The 14,867-nt window shown below is 36.9% G+C and overlaps 1 protein-coding gene across 1 annotated transcript in view; it reads left to right on the forward strand.

Annotated features, from left to right (window-relative positions):
* The window catches only part of thsd7aa (thrombospondin, type I, domain containing 7Aa), a 119,423-nt gene that overhangs the window by 10,422 nt on the left and 94,134 nt on the right, over window positions 1–14,867 (forward strand).

The raw sequence follows: 14,867 nt of genomic DNA on the forward strand, positions 1-14,867 counted from the left end.
ATCACCCCCTATTCCATATTGGATGTTGTTTTCCTGCAGATGTTGTCTGGAGAAGTTTCCAAGAAACTACTGATCTGAGACATGTTTCTGTGTCAGTTGTCAATGAGGTGATGGGACGGGTTTAATGAAAACCGATGTTCTGACAGCACTGATCTTAATAGAGAAATGCAGGGTATACGTGTACCAATGGAGGTCTGTACCCCTCTTCCAAGGTGATTCATTCTAGCCATACAGTTTTACTGCCCAGTTGATTGTTTACGGTCAGTACTGGGAAATGGAAAGTCACCATGGGCTACACAGTGCCTTTTGTGTTCAAAGTGCTGTAGTTTATATATTGAATGTCCAATAGTAGGCAAAGGCAATTGTTTTGCATTATTTTCTCCCATGCTCTTTGAACAAAAGAGCAGTCAGATGTCACTTGGAGTTTGCGTTCTTTAGTAGATCAAGTCAGTGAGATTTATCACTGTACACACTGAAATGTCAGACATTTTTATAACTGAATTACATTTGTTGAATGAAATTTGTTATCAAGCTCTTTTTCCTGAAAGTATAATCAGTCATGCATGCAGTGAGTTGGCTTCACTCCATTCAGGAGCTTGATTGCTCAACTGTGTGTTCTACTCCCTCCACACTTCCTCAAGAGCAGCACAGGATGAGGCTCTCCAGATCCGATCATTAGCATTCAAGAAGTGTTTTTGTGTGATTAGATGTGAGCCACATTACATGGTGACAGTTTTGAAGAGTCACACATGCATACAATCTGTAGTTGATATAGTTTTCAATAATATTTTTTGGATACCTGTGCCAAGTGCCATTTTCTGTAGATTTATTCTGAGTTAAAAGGTGTAATATAAAGGGGGTTACGAGTTTGTGAGTAGTGATTTTCAGCCCCAAATGTGGCAATCTTATGTTAAAGAAAACAGGTCATTGATATGATTGATATATGACTGAAATGAGTTTAAAGGTGACCTATTATGCCCCTTTTTACAAGATGTAATATAAGTCTCAAGTGTCCCCAGAATGTGTCTGTGAATTTTCAGCTCAAAATACCCCATGTTTTTTTTGTTTTGTTTTTTTGTTATACCATGTTTTAACTGCCTATTTTTGGGTAGGAGAAAAAATGCGCTGATTTGGTGTGTGTACCTTTAAATGCAAATGAGCTCGTGCTCCCCGCCCCCAAGCTTGCGATTCCAATACACTGAGACATAAACAACACAGGAGAAACTCACACAGCAAATATAACTCTCAAAATGGATCATTACAAACTGTTTGTGATGCAGCATATCAGATCACATAGGTATGGCATGTATTTTGTGGATGTTTGCTAACATTCGATTCTGAATGAGTTTGATAGCGTGCTGCACGGCTAAAGTGGCTAAAGCTACACACTGTTGGAGAGACTAAAAAAAAAAAAGACGCGTTTATGAATTATACAGAATTATACAGACTGCAAGCATTTTCGGGTTAAAAATGAAAATAATGACATGGCTCTGGTCTCCCTGAATACAGTAAGAAACAATGGTAACTTTAGCCACATTTAACAGTACATTAGCAAGGTGCTAAGGAAACACATCCAGAAAGACTATTTGCAAACATCACGAAAATATACGAAATTGGATCATGAACAGTTGGTATTGATACATCTTTGAAAATTAACTTCTGTGCAAATCCGGTGTTTCACTGACCCTAGTGTGCAAAACAGTCTGCTGTAAAATGACTTGCACATACTGGTATATGAATTTATCTGGACACATTCCCTTCATAAAAAAAAAAAAAAAAAAAAAAAAAAGAAAGAAAAAAAAAAATTACACCACTGCGTCCTTAGTGGCTCCGATGCCAGAAGTTTATGGAGACTCTTGTTTACTATTATAGCCATTAACAGATCAGTGATAATGTTTACATAGCTGAGACATATCATGAGCTCAGGGATGGCCGTTCTTAAGTGCTGCTGTCCTGCAGAGTTTGGCTCTGACCCAACTCACCTTCCTTCACGTAGCTTTAGTAATCCTGAAGACATTCAGGTGTGTTTGATCATGGTTGTAGCTAAACTGTGCAGGACAGATGCACACCAGGATCAGAGTTACTGGTACATAATTGTCACTTGCGAAAACCAAATGGCGGCGCCGTGGGTGGAAACATACAGATTATGGGGCGGTATTATTGTAATAAGATCCTCTTCCTACGTTACAAGGGGAGCAAAATCTGAAGGCTTGTTTTTTCATTTGCTTGCAGAAAAAGGCTTACCAAAATTAAGTTACTGGGTTGTCCTTTTTCACGTTTTCTGGGTTGGTAGATGCACCGGGGACCCGATTATAGCACTTAAACACACAAAAAGTCAGATTTTCATGATATGTCCCCTTTAAAATATCAATGTAACATTATATATTCTATACACAATAACAAATTAAAAAAAAAAAATACTGTTAAAGTGTAATCAATTTTTTAGAGGCCAAACATTGCACCTTCAAAATGAATGTGCAGTCCTAAGGGTTATCTATTTTATCTGGAAATGACAAGTTATTTGTCTGACAGCATTTGTTGTTGTTCTTGTTTTTTATTCTCTAGGTTCTTGTCCCAGATTTGCACACTTCAGGTGGAGTTGCAGTTTTGTGGTTTTGTTAGATGTGTGATGGCGGTCATGTGTTTATGTGAGTCCAAGAGACTGAGACACTCACAAGCACCCCCTTTGTCATTCTGTACAGCATTACTTTCCACAAAGCCATCACCATGTTTTTGACAAATGGCAGACCAGCAGACAGGTGCATTGTGCCATCGAGAGTAAACTACTGTTCAGAGTAATGATTATTCGTTTTTTTCTCTGTGTTTTTTGCATTTTGTGATATACTTACACTGTAGGAATTCTGTTTTGCTTTTGGCCTACTGAGATACTTTGCTTCTTCAAGTGAAATTGACGTGTAGCCAAGTATGGTGTCCCATACTCAGAATCTCTGCATTTCACACATCCATGTGCATACACACAACAGTGAGTATTGAACACACACACTGTGAACACACACCCGCAGCAGTGGGCAGCCATTTTTGTTGCAGCGCCCGGGGAGTGATTGGGGGTTAGGTGCCTTGCTCAAGGGCACCTGCTACATTTACTGCCGGTACTGAGACTCGAACCCGCAACCTTAAGGTTACAAGTCTCTAACCATTAGGCCACAACTGCCCTTTATAATAGCTCTTTGTGTTGTTTGTTTTTTCTTCTCATGATTTTGCAAAACAAATGATTGAAAAAACGGAAGCACTTCAAAACAAGTCATAGGCACGCTTGTTGGAAAAGAACATTGCGGAGTAATGGTTGAATTCGCAGTGATGTGGATTGTAACGCTATTTCTGTCGGACTTCTTCACGACATAACATGGACAAAATAATAAAAAAAAAAAAAAAAAAAGCTTGTTATAAATGTTTTGTACATGGAGCGAGCAATCAGTAGAGAGAAGTGGAGCGTGCTCACTAAACACCCATCATCCAGTGCGACGGGAGAGTTTGTGCGTGAGTGATGAAGTGTTCACCACTCTCATTACAGTGGGACACAATAACACAGCCCTTCTTTTCGCCTTCGGTTCTCTCCATGCCACTGACTGCAATTCCAGCTGTCGTTCATTTTAATGGAACGGCACAGACAGCCCAAGAAAAATGAAGTCTACTTGTCTACATACTACATCAGATTTCTCATGTGAAAGCAGCCCATGCAGAATCTAAAGAAAAAAATCAAATAAGCTTGAAACAAATAAGTAGACAACCGTAGCTCAATCAGCCATCCGTTTCTTTCCTTTGAAGTTCAGCCTCATTAAAAAGGGAAATAAACAAAAAACTGTGCAGCATCAGCAGAACTCAGCAGGTAGAGAGAAGGTGAACCCTGTTTCTTCGCATTCACAATCCACCGTCCCATAGTCTGACTGGAACAGCAGGTGCCCTGCTATAGATTCAGTTTGGAGTTTTCATTTAATGTGGTTGCTGTGTTGGAGTGATCTGTGTAAGAAGGATCACTGGCTCTTTGGATCTTTCTTGTGATGAATGGCACAGTCCATTCTGTGCAACTCTAGCCAGATATAGAGGTTATTCTCAGGGTTTCTTGCCTTCCCTTCCCCAACATTGTTTCCAGTGCAATGGTGCATAGAATAAAATGTTGAATCACATTTATTCTATGCACCATTTATTGTCTTTTTATTCTATGCAGCATTTATAGTCTTAGGTCTCTGGAATGCACTGATATTGAAATTCTGGCCAATACAGAAGAACTCTGTTTTTACGTTTTGGCAAATAATAATAATAATAATATATATGTAAGCAATTAGGTATGAGAGGCTGTGCTGTATCGTGAATAAGTCATGGCCGAAAGGTGTTGTTAGGCATGACACAAACCAACCCCTTTAGCCGTGACTTATTCACGATACAGCACTAGCCTTAAGTACCTTACTGCTTTTATAAAACGGTTACCACACAATACAAATATTAAAGCCAACAATATGTATAAATGCAACTTTAATGAAGTAAACTTTCACTAAAGCCTTCCTTCCACCGAAAAAAATAGTCCCTGACCATGAACAGCAACAGAACTTAACATTATTACGCCATTAGATGGCGGCAGAGACTGTCTTTAAGAGTGTGTCAGTCAGTAGCGAAGATTTTTAAATTGAAAAGACTGAATTGTTGTGAACACGGAACAAGACGCAACTGACAAATGCTTTAACTGGTGCTGTCAGTCACTGCAAAGCCCCTTAACTGTTGAAAGGACAGGATAATACATTGGACATTTAAACAGATTTTTTGTTATGAACAAAGGACTGACCTGAAGGAAAATGCTAAATCTGAATGCAGGCAATAAACTTGCTCACTCGATCTTTTTCTCACAATACTCTTCTACATAATACAGTAAGCTTCAATGAACAATATCAATTGAGAACGTACAGTTTACATTGCTAAGAGTGGTTGCTAAGGGTGTTGTGTAGTGATACACTGAACCATTGGGTGAAGCGGTCATAGGCGTGTTTTATTGTCAATAAAACACAGCTATTGACCAATCAGAAGCAAGGACAGGAACTAACCGTTTATATATATATATATATATATATATATATATATATATATATATATATATATATATATATATACACACATTGAATACACATTTAAATAATTATAAATCTAAATGGATTTGAGTGATTACTAATTACAAGATAGTTTGTGTTTGATCTTTACCGTGATTTTCAAAGTAACATCAATAATGCTTCTTGTAGCCTATCTTTTCAATAAAAATTAAACCAGTATGGTGCAAATATATAATGCATCCCTACTGTCAGTCATAATGAAAACAAGACTTTGTTTGTTTGTTTGTGCATTAAATGTAGATTAAAATCTACACAAAATACAAATAGTATTTCTTTCTAACTGAACCATTTTTTTATTTCCTTCTCCTTGACTAATTTTAAATGATAGAGGTTTTTTTGTTGTGTGTTTGTTTATTCGAGGTACACAGCTGGCTCTTGAGTAGTGCCCATTATTTCCTGTGTTTTTTATTGCTGTAATACTAAGTACTTCACATTGAAATGTTGCCTACTTACTGCCCTCCTCTTATCTCCTTCAGATTTATAACTGAAGGGTCTGATTCATTAGTTGTTGACTGCATTTCTTTAAGCCTGAAAAAGACATTTTACTCTTGTGATCCAGTTAAGCAGCTGAATGGTAACAAAAGCTTTTCCGGTTGACTCATAATTCATATCCTTTTGTTGAGGTATTGTGCTGTTATATAGTGTGTGGCTTCCCTTATTTGTCCCCTGTTCATCCGCTGTACACCCACGTGGTTTTGCTCTGAGAGGTCAAAGGAAATGTCAGCAGTGTGAGAGAGCCTCTACTACTCATTCGATTATGTCCTAAAGGAAAGTGGTTGTAGAATTGGTTAGCATACTGTTTTGATTACAGAATATAGTAATATTATCATGCATTAAGCTTTTGGACAGAAATATTGAATGAAGAGTTGGAAAGTGTGTGTTAAATCTAATACAAACATCTCACGGTCATTCATCTCTAGCTGAAATTAAACCACCAGCTCCCCCACTGAATCCAACCCCATCTAACCGTGACCATCATCTCTGAGGAGCACTTAATGCATTGTGGGTAATTCTGGTTTGCCATGATAATTAGGTACGGACCTGGAAATAGCCAAACATGTGGTTTGAGGTTTGCTAAAACCATCTCTGTTTATGTAAACTGAGAGTGTGCTCAGTTATTGTGTTTTTTTTTTTTTTTTTTACCATCATGACTTTAAGAGTTGTTTTTACATGTGATTTTATGATTTTACCCAAAACTATGTTCAATGACAAAAATATCTATTGTAAAAATATACCATAAATTGCATCCAGTCACAGCAATTCTGACATGTTCAGTGCACCACCTCCTTTCCATTTCACCTTTTTTTTGGGAGAAATACACCATCCAATCCAATCTCAGAAAGTCTCAGATCTTCAAATTGTGATGTTTGCAGGGTTTTGCTTATGCTCTGCTTGTGATAAGAAGACTAATTTGAATGTTTTGTCGTGCTCTAGCATATGTGGTCTCAAGCGTAATCTAAGTACGGACCCCACAAGTTCCCAACAGCAATGAAAAATACATCACTAGAATTGAATTATCACCCAGTTAGCACCTTCTGACCATATGCACACAACTCACTATGAGTGCGTTTGAAACCTCAGAGGACAGCTGGGATTCTCTCTCTCTCTCTCACTCGCTCTCTCTCTCTCTCTCTCTCTCAGTTCTTTGATCTTAGGATGCCGTACCGTTGAGCTGAGCACATCTCATTGAGGCTTTTACCATAAATTGCATCCAGTCACAGCAATTCTAACATGTTCATGACAGTGTACCTCCTCCTCTCCATTTCACCAACTGCAGCTGAAATAAAATACACCACTGATGAGCATCATGACTGAAATGTCTGGAAGCAGATTTGAGTTTTTCTTGTTCAAAAATTCCTAGAATGACTTTTCATTTTAATTGTATGCACATGGGTCATCCATCCATCCATCCATCCATTAATCCATCCGGTACGGTTCTATGAGGATGCTAGAGGGTGCTAAACACCCTCGAACGCAAGCAAGAGCACCCTCAGTTGATATTGTAATAATATATTGGCGAAACAGATTTTGCATATTTGTGTTTGCGCTCTGGAGAACATCAAATGCACTGTATCTATTTACAATGTGTTTTTGCAGCGGTGAGCAGTATAGCCAATCACAGACATAGCTGTTGATCTCTTGAATGCAATAGCCAATCAGAGGTGTTTAAGTTAGTCAGAATCCACTCAGTTCTATTTGTTCAATCATTTATCACTTGAACGTTGTCTATCTAGATAGTACTTACCATTGTGACATTTGTACATACAATTTTAATTATTAAAATGTTTATTATTAAAGTAAATTGTTAAAATCTATATATGTACTGTATATAGATAGATAGATTGACAGACAAAAGACAGATAGAGACCCCACTGAACACCTTTGAGAAACTGGAACATTGACCTGCCCCAACGCCCAGCATCAGTGCCTCACTGACACTCTTATGTATGAATGAATGGGAGCAAATCCCTTCATCTGTGTTCTAAAATCAAGTGGAAAATTTTCCCAGAAGAGTGTTAGTTGTTCTAGCAATAAAAGGATAGATTGATGCCAATGGTTTTGAAATGAAATGTCTAACAAGTACGTACTTTTGTCTGTGCATTGTATTTCAGTCTGTCCTTAAGCAATTAAATGCCATATAATTGCACCCGTTGATGTTAATTAGATAGAAACAGGAACACAGAATAGCAGTGATTGAGTGAGAGACAAAAACAAGGTGATTATGAGGCACTCATTTGCATATTGAGGACATGCTTTTGTATGTTTTAAAATGCTACAGTGTGTTGTCTGTGAAAAAGGCGAATGTATGTACAGTATGCATGTATTTATTTATTCATTTGAGATTTGTATGCTGCATCAGAGGAGATATTGAAACGTGATCTTGACTATTCATTTTGATATTCTTTGTTTTATTGCCCTGTCTGCCATTTCCATTAGGGTCAGTGAACCATTGTAACTTGAGGCCACAGAAGCTATTTCCCTCTTCAGGACATGAAATGACACTCCAGCATTAAATATTAACATTGGTTATTTTCTGACTGTGACAGTGGCCCATTTAAAACCTATTTGTCAGACCATGAGTTTGTCATTGAATCCTGATAATGTCAAAAAAAAAAAAACAAACAAAAAAAAACTCTCCGGCTGAATGTAAAAAAGATGTCTCGGAAACCCACTCTCGCCTAAATAGAGATAGCAGGCCGTCACGTTATGCATTGTGAGAAGAGATAAGGTAATCAGATGGGAAAAAGCATTTGACTTGCCATGCTTGACAGTTTTTACATTATTGCTATTCAAACAGTCCTTTAATAAGAACAGTGTCCACCTTCCAATAGACAGAGAGGAAATGTCAGGGATTTCTCGGCAGCTTTTTGCAATGTAAATTATCTCCAGCTTGCTTTTGTTATTGATTCTTGTAATTTTAAAAGAATTATACTAATTGAATGATTCCAGACACAACTAGCTTCTCAGTCTCTGGTTTATTTTATTTACTACTGAAAATACATGGTTTGCTAAATTTTTATTTGAACATTCACTTGTGCATCATTCAGAAAAAATGATGAATGTATCCAAACAGTTGGTGTAAGTTGGTGGACATCTGCTACACCATTCTTCCAAAAATGGGTTACTGAACATGAGAAAGTTACAGCATATGAAAGACTGTCTTATAGACTGGTAGCAGAAGTGTGAACTAAATATTTTGCTTTTAGAGTTTTATTGAGATGCAATAATTAGAGTGTTAGTTTATTATTGTATTTTAATAACCCCCCCCCCCCCCCCCCCACACACACACGCACACACACACACACACACACACACTTTTCATTAAATAATTTAAAGGTACACTATGTAACTTTTGGCGCTGTAGTGGTTAATAAACAAAGCTGTATGTGTCTTGTGGAAGAACATTGTAGCCAGAGCTGCTTCTCTCTGTTTATGTATATGACGAGTCACACAGGTACTGGGCTACTCCACAGCTGTTGTCATCCCACTCGTCTAAAATAGTCTGAATATAAACACTTATTATAAGACAAAAACATGATTGATTCATGATGTACTTGCTCATTAAATAAAGTTTGAACAAAAAAAGTTACATAGTGTACCTTTAACAATATTGAAGAACAAATATTATTACTACTACTACTACTACTACTACCACTACTACTACGATGACGTCGACTACTACTACTACTGCTATTACAATGACTACTACTACTATTACTATGACGACGACTACTACCACTACCACTATTGCTACTACTACCACCACTATTACTACAGCTGCTGCTGCTACTACTACTACTACTACCACTATTACTACAGCTACTACTATTACTACTACCATTATAACTACTACTACTACTACTACTAAGACCACAACCACTACTACTATTAATTACTACTACCACCACTACCATGACAACTACTACTACTACTACTACTACTACCACTACCACTACCGATACTACTACTACTACTACTACTACTACTGCTGCTGCTACTACTACTACTACTACTACTGCTGCTGCTACTACTACTACTACTACTACTACTACTACTGCCACCATTACTGCAGCTACTACTATTACTACTACTACCAGTACTACTACTACTACGACGGCGGCGACTACTACTACCACCACTACCACCACCACCACTACTACTACTACTAATTACTATTACCACCACTGCTACAACAACTACTACTACTACGACCACTACCGCTACTACTACTATTACTACTACTTCTACTACTACTACAGCTGCTGCTGCTACTACTACCACCACCACCACCACCACCACTACTACTACTACTACTACTACTACTATTACTACTACCACCACTACTACTACTTCTACTACTACTGCTACTACTACCACCACCACCACCACCACCACCACCACTACTACTACAACGACGGCGACTACTTAAATTATCACTATGACAACGACTACTACCACTACTATTACTACTACTACTACTACTACTACCACCACCACCACCACCAAAACCACTACTAGCACTACTATTACAACTAGTTTAGTTAAGTTTATTTATAAAGCACATTTCAAAACAACAGTTGTTGCAACCAAAGTGCTGTACAGGAAATATAAACAGATTTAAAACAAATTAAAACACTGGACCAAAACCAGGACAAAAAAAAAAAAAAAAAACACGCTCAATTAAAAGATAAAGAATACAAATAAGTCTTTAAGGAGGATTTAAAAATAGAAACAGAAGGGGAAGATCTAATATGGAGAGGGAGACTGTTCCAGAGTCTAGGAACGGCCACTGAGAAAGCCAGATCATGTTTAGTTGTGAACGAGGAACAGAAAGTAGAAATTGATTTGATGAGCGAAGGGATCTTGAGGCAGTGTACGGGCAGAGAAGATCACTGATATACTGAGGAGCAAGTCCATGCAAAGCTTTAAAAACAAAAAGCAAAATTTTAAAATCTACACGGGACTTAACTGGTAGCCAGTGAAGAGAGTCAAGCACAGGTGTAATGTGCTGACATGTTTTAGTGCCAGTCAGTAGCTTGGCTGCTGCATTTTGAACCATTTGTAGGCGATTAACAGCTGAATTAGGCAAACCCAGGTATAATGAATTACAGTAATCCAACTTTGATGTAATAAATGCATGAATGACGTCTTTCTTAGAGAGCATCATCTTGATTTTGGCAAAAGATCTTAGCTGGAAAAAACTGCTTTTTACAACAGCACTAATCTGCTTATCAAAACTCAAAGTGGAATAAAAAATGACACAGTTTGATTGACTTTTGACACAGTCATGATCATTTGAGGAGAGTGAACCAAGCTAATTGAGTGTCAGAGGTCATAACTGATTGTGCGAAGATAATAATTTCAGTTTTTTTTGTTGTTGTTGTTGTTGTTGTTGTCCATCCAGCATTTTATGTCACACAGACAGGCAAACAGGCTAGACACAGAACAATTATTATTTTTGACAGGAAAATAGAGCTGAGTGTCATCAGCATAAAATTGGTATGATTAGTTGTTTCTGAATAATATGGCCTAGTGGAAGCATATACAAAGCAAAAAGAAGAAGACCTAGAATTGAACCCTGGGGTACACCATAATGTATTAGAGCAGATGAAAAACAATTCCCTATTTTAACAGAAACCGTTCTCCCTTTGAGGTAAGAGGCAAACCACTCCAGCACAGGCCCCCGAAACCCAGCAACATGTTCAAGTCTGTGTAAAAGGATATCCTACTACTACTACTACTACTACTACTACTACTACCACCACCACAACAACTACTAGCACTACTATTAATACCACCACAACCAGTACTACTACTACTACTACTACTACTACTAATACTAATACTACTACCAGCACTACCACCATCGTCACCATCACCACCACCACCACCATCACCACCACCACCACCACCACCACCACCACTACTACTACCACCACCACCACCACAACAACCAATACTACTACTACTACTACTACTGTTACTATGATGACAACAATGACTACGACTACTACTACTACTACTAATACAACTACCAGCACTACCACCATCGTCACCATCACCACCACCATCACCACTACTACTACCACCACCACCACCACCACAACAACCACTACTACTACTACTACTACTACTAATACTACTACCAGCACTACCACCATCATCACCATCACCACCACCATCACCACTACTACTACCACCACCACCACCACCACCACCACAACAACCACTACTACTACTACTACTACTAGTACTATTACTACTACTACCACCACCACAACAACAACCACTACTACTACTACTACTACTAATACTAATACTACTAATAATAATAATGTTTTATTTTTATAGCGCCTTTCCAAAACCCAAGGTCTCTTTGTAAAGTTAGATCTAAATAATAATAATAATAATAGTAATTGGAAAAAAAAAAAAAAAATAATAATAATACATTTGAATTTATTTTAGGAAAACAGAAAAGAAGAAATATTAAAAAAAAGAAATATATGTATTTTATTTATTTATTTTTTTCAAGATAGATCCATTTCTATATGCTGAAGCATTCATGATAATTATGAGATTGCTCACTCAAGTACTGTTGTATTTACCTTTATTTGAATACTGATTGGGTTTTTTGCTCACTGTCTAGACAAGACGTAAACATTCAATTACAGACCTTTTCCATGGGTTATTTAATGATATGGATTGTTAATATAAATCAGGATATATATTTCCCCCCTCAGGCAAATACCTAATAAACACAGATTCATGCGCTAGGCAGGGGAAAGTAGGTCGTCAGTGGAGGGGAAAAAAAGCAATGAACCTGCAGGCAGCACCCTTCCATAATCCAATCTGGTGCTGACTTCTGCCTTCACTAACACACATTTAAGCTCTCATGAAGTGTTTATGGATTATAGCATCAGTTCTGCGCAGAAAACTAGTCATCTTGCTGTGTGCTGAGAGGTATGTTATTTTAGAGATGTTAATATGGTTCATAAAACGTTAGTAAATACATTTCTAACAGTTGTGTGACGTCAAACACGACTGTTTAACTCAGTTCCCAGTTTGATGATTTTGTTTTGTTATTCAGTCAGATAATCACAGTGTGAGAATGGTCATTAGCAGCTGAGGCCTGCTGATATACAATAACAGCAAATGTTTTATAAAACAATATGAAGTCTTTTCATACAAAGGCTGTTTTTTTTTCTTTCTTTCTTTCTTCTTCCACACCCTTCATTCACATGCACGCTGTCTTCTTCACCCAGCCCTTCAGATCCGCCTTCTCTGCATGAGACTTGCAACCTGCTAATTCAGACACATCATTAAGCCTGGCACAACTGTGTTCATGCATATTTCAATAAAGACTCTTTGTTTTAATAGTCTACAGACAGCGGCATGGGACATTTGAACATGTTATAAGATGCACACATAAGCAATAATAAACATGGCAGAAAAACAAATCACAAAAAATAAGAGACAACTGAGGAATATTTTTAGGCACATTCCCTAGGTAATGGGATGTACACAGTCAATTACAAACACATATACTGTGGAGTCCAAAAGTCATTTAGTCATTTATTTTTGGGGGGTCGGAAATTCTCTCATGCTCATAAGAGGCATTTATTTGATCAATATTGCAGTAAAAAAGTGTTATCACAATTTGAAATTTTATTATAATTTTTAAAATATTTGAAAATAAATAAATAAATATTTAAATATACTTTAAAATGTAATTTATTCCTGTCATGGCCATTACTCAAATCTTCATTTCACTGTCACATGATCCTTCAGAAATCATTTTAATATGCTGATTTGCTGCTTAAGAAGCATTTCTTATTATTATTATCAATGTCAAAAACAGTTGTGCTGCTTAATATCTTTGTGGAAACCATGATATATATATAGTAAAAAATAGTAATAGTAAAAAGGGAAAGCTGGTATATAATTATATCATTACATGTAGTTTTCAGTAAAAAAAAAAAAAAAAAAATAGGACTAATCTGTCAGACCTTGTGCTAGTATGTATGTCTAGACATCAATACTATGCTGACAACTGGAATAAATGTACACTAACATAAATTTTCCACTAATGTGTCACATCTGCCCTGTTCTTTAAAATCATGTACCCTTAGATATTTTTGAGTACCTCCAAAGCGGTGTTATCACCCAGATAAAGGGTAGAAAAACAAGGTTGGCACAGTTCTGCTTCAGGCAATCTACAAACAATCAACAGTCCACAATAAACACACACACACACTATAGGGACAAACACACACACACACTCCCATTTCAACTTGACACCTGCCATAAAACACACACACAATCATGTTTGTTGTTCTATATTGGTGGGGACTTTCTGTTTACTTCTATCAAATATCCTTTAAGGCAAGCCAGTTCACTTGGCGGACATTTTGGAGACCAGGTTCTATAAACAAGTAAAACGTTCATCTACTTGAAATGGGAAAGTGTTTCTCAAGATTAAGTTTTAACAACATATTCATAAGTCAGCAACAAAATCTGACAACAATGGGATATGCCATCATAAATTTAGTTTCTTCAGCTCATTTGTATATAATAAACTCCATCAAAAAGATGATTAGCACTTTTTAACTGAAAGACAGAACTTCCATTCCTACAATTCCCACATGAGTATTAAGATTTTTCCTATTATTATTATTTGTTTATAATGAAAAAAAATAAATAAATAAAAAAAGGTAATTGCGACTATTTGTCAAAATTCTGACATTTTTTCTCGCAATTGTGAGTTTATAACTGACTTTTTTCTCAGAATTGCGAGATATAAACTCACAATTGCGAGTTAAAGGCAGAATTGCGAGTTATAGTCAGAATTGAATGATATAAAGTCAGAATTGTGAGTTATAAAGTCAGAATTGTGAGAATTGCAGGTTCTTGCAATTCTGACTTTTTTTTTCTCAGAATTGTGAGATATAAACTCACAATTACATGTTATAAAGTCAGAATTGTGAGATATAAACTCACAATTCTGAGGAAAAAAAAGTCAGAATCGCGAGTTTATATCTTGCAATTCTGACTTTATAACACGATTCTGACTTTATAACACGCAATTCTGAATTTGTATCGCAATTGCGAGTTTAAATCGCGCAATTCTGAGAAAAAAGTCAGAATTGTGAGATAAAGTCACAATTACCTTTTTTTATTTATTTTATTTAGTGGTGGAAACAAGCTTCCATACCTAACCCTTACACCAGGGTGATTAACTACAACTAAAAC

The sequence above is a fragment of the Ctenopharyngodon idella genome, chromosome 19 (genome assembly GCF_019924925.1).
Source record: "Ctenopharyngodon idella isolate HZGC_01 chromosome 19, HZGC01, whole genome shotgun sequence".
NCBI classification, from domain to species: domain Eukaryota; kingdom Metazoa; phylum Chordata; class Actinopteri; order Cypriniformes; family Xenocyprididae; genus Ctenopharyngodon; species Ctenopharyngodon idella.